Here is a 5,894-nt window from a genome sequence, read left to right on the forward strand (position 1 = left end):
AGAAAGATGTGCCATCTCTGTCCACAGCTCATTAGCAGATTGAAAGTGTGACACTGCATTACTCTGATTAAGGATTAATTTCTAATTCCAGGGACAGAACTCTCCTCCGAATAAGTAGGCCTTCACACAGAAACACAGACTCACATGGCACGGCTAAAACACAAATAGCTTTAAAGGCTGCTTTCCATCTTCCCGATACCCAGTGGGAAACAAAGGGGAGGGTCTCTAGCAAAGAGGGGAGTTAAGGGTTAGAGTTGTCCAGCTCTCCAAGCCAGGTACCTTTCCCACTAATAGGGGAGAAGTGTGATGCCATCTTACTGGCAGAGGAAACCTTGGAAAACTGGGTCCTCCCAGTCTGTTTAGGGAAAACACAGTACCTCCAACCACCCATCCCAGCAGGACAACAGCAATATCACAGACTAGATGAGGAACCCACTACCTCAGACCCTCCTAGGGAGACAGCATTTGGGCTCCTACCATTTATTGGGATAACTGGGTCCAGGACCTTTAGAAAATGCCTAGACATTCCAGGGGTAGGCTTCTCAGGGAAAAGTCACCTGTCAATCCCTTTAAAATATGTAATGAAAAGCAATCTGCACTTTTATATTTTAAATGTATTGTTGGGGCTTCATTTCAAACTGCAATATTGTAAAATTGCTTGAGGTAGCTTTAAATCCAAGGGAGTTGCTTTCAAACTTTTTTGACAGAGACTCACACAAATATACATAAAATAAATTTTATCATCAAACAGTATACACACACATGCACAAAACTAATATAAAAGTTTTATGTAATATTACGGACCTTTATTATATACAATACACTCTAATATTATCTATTGCATTTTGTTTCACTGTTTTATAAGTGTTTGTTGCAATCACAATTATTTCATAATTCACTAGTGGGTCAGAATCTGCAGTTTGAGAAGCACTCTCTTAAAATTATAGGTTCCACATAATCTACTCTGTAATCTGATGTCCAAATTTTAAAAAGGCCCATTACAATGCATTATCAGAAAGCAGTATTTGCTAAAGGAACCTTAGTGCCCCAGAGAGTGTTGATTCTAAGACAGGTGCAGGGAAAATACAAGATGGTCCTCACATGTGTTGCATGAGAAAGAAAGAAAATGTTAAAAAAAAATGATGGAGACATGTCAAAAGGACCCAGAAGCCTATTTAAAGTGACTCCCACTGTCTAAACCTGTGACAATATGAACATTTAACAAAAGTAAATAGACAAAGTAAAATAGAAAACCAATTAACAAAGTAAAATAGAAAACCATGTGCTCATCTGAATATAAATGAATGAATGAATGAAAAAATATATACATATAGTCTCAAAGTACCACTATACAAAATAGTAGTAACAAAGAAAAAAGAGAACTTTACAGTATAAAGCTCTGGCAGACAACACCTTAATCAAATGCTTAAATTGAGTACTGGGGTTCATGAGAATCATGCAGGATGAAATAAAAAGCAAGCCTCACTTGTGTGCTAATCCTACCAAAGACATATAACCTAAAACTAAACATGAGTTTGTCAAACAAACCCAGATTTAAAGACACACCACAAAATAGCTAGTTTATACTATTTAACACTTAGGAAAATCAAGAATCAACTGAGGAACTGGTCCAGACTAAAAGACACTACTTTTTGCTACACAACTTTTTTTTGTAAAGAATTGTATTAAAACACAATTTGCACACAAGCTGTCTATTCATTTTCTTCACTGCGCAGCTGGGCTTTGGGATTGCTGACTGATGACCAACTGGGGTGCTTGTTCCACAATGGCTTTGCAGTTCTTTGAGGAGACGTTCTGAACAATCTCAGCACAGTGAGATTTGTTGCACATCAGCAGAATTTCAAGCTCCTTGACGCTGTGGACCAGGAACTTCCAAAAGCCACTTGGCAGCATGTGCTTTGTTTTCTTGTTACTCCCATAACCAATGTTGGGCATCAAGATTTGGCCCTTGAATCTTCTGCGCACCCTGTTGTCAATGCCTCTGGGTTTCTGCCAGTTACGCTTAAATTTGACATATCGGTCTGACTGGTACCGGATAAACTTCTAGGTCCTCTTTTTGATGATCTTGGGCTTCATGACTGGTCTGTAGGCAGCCATGATATTGAGTAGAAGTAGAATGCCACCTCCGTAGGCAGCACAGAGGAAGAGCTACACAACTTTTCAATGATTTTTTTTTTACCATGTGCCTTTATATCCTATTCAAAAAGTTTATTCATTGAATGTTTTACATAAGTAAATACATGCTTTTAAAAATGTGGACTGTCTGAAAAAAAAGAAAAAGAAAAACAAGGAAAAAAAGAAAACTTTACAGTATAAAGGTCGGGCAGACAACACCTTAATCAAATGCTTAAATTGAACATCATTAACAATGGGCTTAATGAGAATCATGCAGGATAAAATAAAAAGTCAGCTCACTTGTGTGCTAATCCTACCAAAGACATATGACCTAAAACTAAGCATGAGGAAACGACAAACAAACCCTAATTTAAAGATATACCACAAATAGCTAGCTTACTGCGAGATAAGGAGTCTAGTCAGGAGGGTTGAGAAAAGTGAGTGCTTTATTCTGCGCTCCAAGGCGTGGTTCACCAGTCCGCTGACAGGGGCGGCGAAGTCGTGCCCAGGGTAGAGGGAGGGAGGCAAATATGCGATTTTGGGGGAGGGCGGGGTTAGCTGAATGAGGTGGCAGATGAGCAGGCTCCTCCAGCAGCAGATCGGGCGCCAGCGGCTGTGTCCAGAGTTGCTTATCACACCAGCGGTCTGCTGCCTTTTCTGGGAAACCCAGGGGCCCCAGTCTCTGTCAGGCGAGGAGAGGTCTAATTTAGCAAAGGGGAATGACTTGGCTCCTGGGGAGGGGTCTAATTTGGCAGAGGGGTATGACTTGGCTCCCGGCCGCTCTGACCATGCCCGCAGCTGACCTAACAATACTATTTAACACTTATGAAAATCAATCAACAACTGAGGAACTGGCCCAGACTAAAAGACACTACCTTTTGCTTCACAACTTTTCAGTGATTTTTTTCACCATACGCATTTACTTCCTATTCACAAAATGTATTTATTGAATGTTTTACATAAGTAAATACATGCTTTTAAAAATGTGGATTGTCTGACCCACAAGAGTGTGATCCATTTCTCAGCACATACTCTAGAGAAGCACTTGAAACTATGCACAGAGAGGCATGTAGAAAGGTGTTCACAGCAGCATTGTCTGTAATAATGAAAAGTAGGACACAGACATGCAGCCATCTGAGCGTGCTGACTATCCATTTAAAGAAATACCACACAGCGGTTAAAAGGGATCAGAGGCGTCTATATGTGCTGCTGTAGGTACGTTGGCAGGATATCTGTGGAATACAAGAAACATGCTGCAGACAATGTGCACAACATGATGCCGTTTTATGTAAAATCAATAAAAGAACTATATATATTCCAGGTCAATGCACAGCACAGAATGTATCCCAAACAGGTATACTGATCATAATGTTTACCTCCTAGGAAGGCGTGATCAGTGGGAGGCTTTATTTTTATATTTATTTTGTAATTGTTTTAATTTTTCAATTACAGTTGACATAGAGTATTATATTAGCTTCATTTGTATAACATAGTGATTAGACATTTATATACCTCAGGAAGTGATCACCCTGATAAGTCTAGTACCCATCTGACACCATTCATAGTTATTACAATATCACTGACTATATTTGCTACGCTGTACCTTACATGACTAGTTTTATAATGGACAATTTGTACTTCTTAATCCCTTTCACCTTTTTCACCCACCCTACCCTCAACCCCCTCCCATCTGGCAACCAACATTTATTTTCTCTAACTGAGTTTGTTTCTGTTTCTGTTTGTTTATTTTGTTTGTTTATGTGATGTCATGTTGTGTTTGTCTTTCTCTGTCTGACTTATTTTACTTAGTGTAATACCCTCTAGGTCCATCCATGATGTCACAAATGGAAAGATTTCATTTTATTTTAGGGGTGAGTAATATTCCATCATATATATGTACCACGTCTTCTTTATCTATTTATGTATCAATGGACACTTAGGTTGCCTTCCTATCTTACCATGTTTCCCAGAAAATAATTAATTTTTGGAGCAAAAATTAATAAAAGATGCTGTCTTATTTTAATATAAGACCAGGCCCATTATAATATAATATAATATAACATAACATAACATAACATAACATAACATAACACCAGGTCCTATATTAATTTTTGCTCCAAAAGATGCATTAGAGCTGATTGTCCGGCTAGGTCTTATTTTCGGGGAAACAAGGTAGCTATTGTAAATAATGCAGCAATGCTGCATATTTATTTTTGAATTAGTGTTCGTATTTTCTAAGGATAAATACCCAGAAGTAGAACTGCGGGGTCGTAGTGTAGTTCTATTTTTAACTTCTAGCAGAATCTCCATACTGTGGTCCGTAGTGGATGCCCCAATTCACATTCCCATCAACATTTCACAAGGGTTCCCTTTTCTCCACATTGTTGCCAACACTTATTTGTTGTTATTTTTGATAATAGCCATTATAACAGGTATGAGGTGATATGTCATCGTGGTTTCAATTTGCATTTCCCTGATGATCAGTAATTGAACATCTTTTCATATGTCTGTTAGTCATCCATATGTCTGGGATATTTAATCTTAATGGGAATGTTTTAATTTTGACTCAGATAATGTGAATATATATTATTTAATATAATTAAAAAATTAATTTAAAAAATACACCTCCAGATCTTAGAGATGTTACAATCTATTTTGGGGGGACGTAGTGGACTGTGAGAACTTTAAGATTGCTCTGCCCAGCATATTTGTCCATCTCATGGAGAAGATGAAGGTTATGCAGGAAATGAAGAGGGAGGAGTACAGAATGGCTCTGGTGTTCAGGTGCTACTAACTGATACTGGGATGATAAAAGGAAGAGAAGGTTGAGGGCAGGGAAGATAATGGGTTAATTTGTTGAGGTTGTTTAGCAAGCACTTGGTTTTGTCGGCTTGAAACTCAGGACAAGCCCTTAAATAGCTAACCACCTGAGGGGGTAACTCATTTAAGGAGGACTGAAGAAAGAGGAAAGCATTCAGCCCACGACAGGATCCTGAAATAAGCAGATATCTAGGAAATGCTTTGTGCTGTTTAGCACAGAACAGTTTATGAGCAACTATAATCATGAACAAACATGGGAAGCAAAATATTGAAATTTCAAAAAATTAGAAATCGTCCTAAATTCAACAAAAGCAGAATGTAATATGCTACCACTTCTAGGATGTCATCATTAAAAATGTTGTTAATGAAAGTTTATGACAAAATATTTATGATGGTGAGTGCTTTTCTTTTAAAGTACATTTCATTTAAGCAATGTAAATATGGGCATAGCAAAATATGGAAGGAGATGCATCCAAAAGTTAACGGTAATTGTCTTGAGTGTTCGTCTTATTTTTCCGTCTTTCAGATTCACTAAATGATATTTTCTAACAGGAGAAACAGTCACAACAAGGATTCTCTTTCAGGTTTTTCTAAGATAAACATGGTGACAGTCCCTTATTCACACAGAACCGCTGCACACAGTAGTTCCTCGATAATTGCAGGAACCTAGCAATACCTGCATCCAAGGCAGTTATCTGAGATTTTCTTACCTGTAGAAAGCCGGTCAGCTGGGGAGGCTCACGTGCTGCTGTCCTGGATCTTGCAGGGCGTGACAAGGGCTCTGCCTCTACCCTCTCTGTCCGCTGACACTAATGCCTTCATGGCTTTACCTGGGGTTCCCAGGAACCACTCCTACTAGATTCACTGATGTGTCCCAGGGGAGATAGAGCTCACGTAGGATCCTCTGAAAACAACCACCAAAGGACTGTGAACATCCT

At 38.7% G+C, this 5,894-nt stretch overlaps 1 pseudogene across 1 annotated transcript; it reads right to left on the reverse strand.

The window, feature by feature from the left end:
* Nucleotides 1-1,712: 1,712 nt before the first annotated feature.
* LOC308508310 (large ribosomal subunit protein eL32-like) lies at nt 1,713-2,163 on the reverse strand (annotated as a pseudogene). The gene has a single exon. The product of its transcript is annotated as a large ribosomal subunit protein eL32-like (transcript).
* Between the last annotated feature and the right edge of the window lie 3,731 nt (nt 2,164-5,894).

Source organism: Rhinolophus hipposideros (assembly GCF_964194185.1).
Source record: "Rhinolophus hipposideros genome assembly, chromosome: 2".
In the NCBI taxonomy this organism is placed as follows: Eukaryota; Metazoa; Chordata; class Mammalia; order Chiroptera; family Rhinolophidae; genus Rhinolophus; species Rhinolophus hipposideros.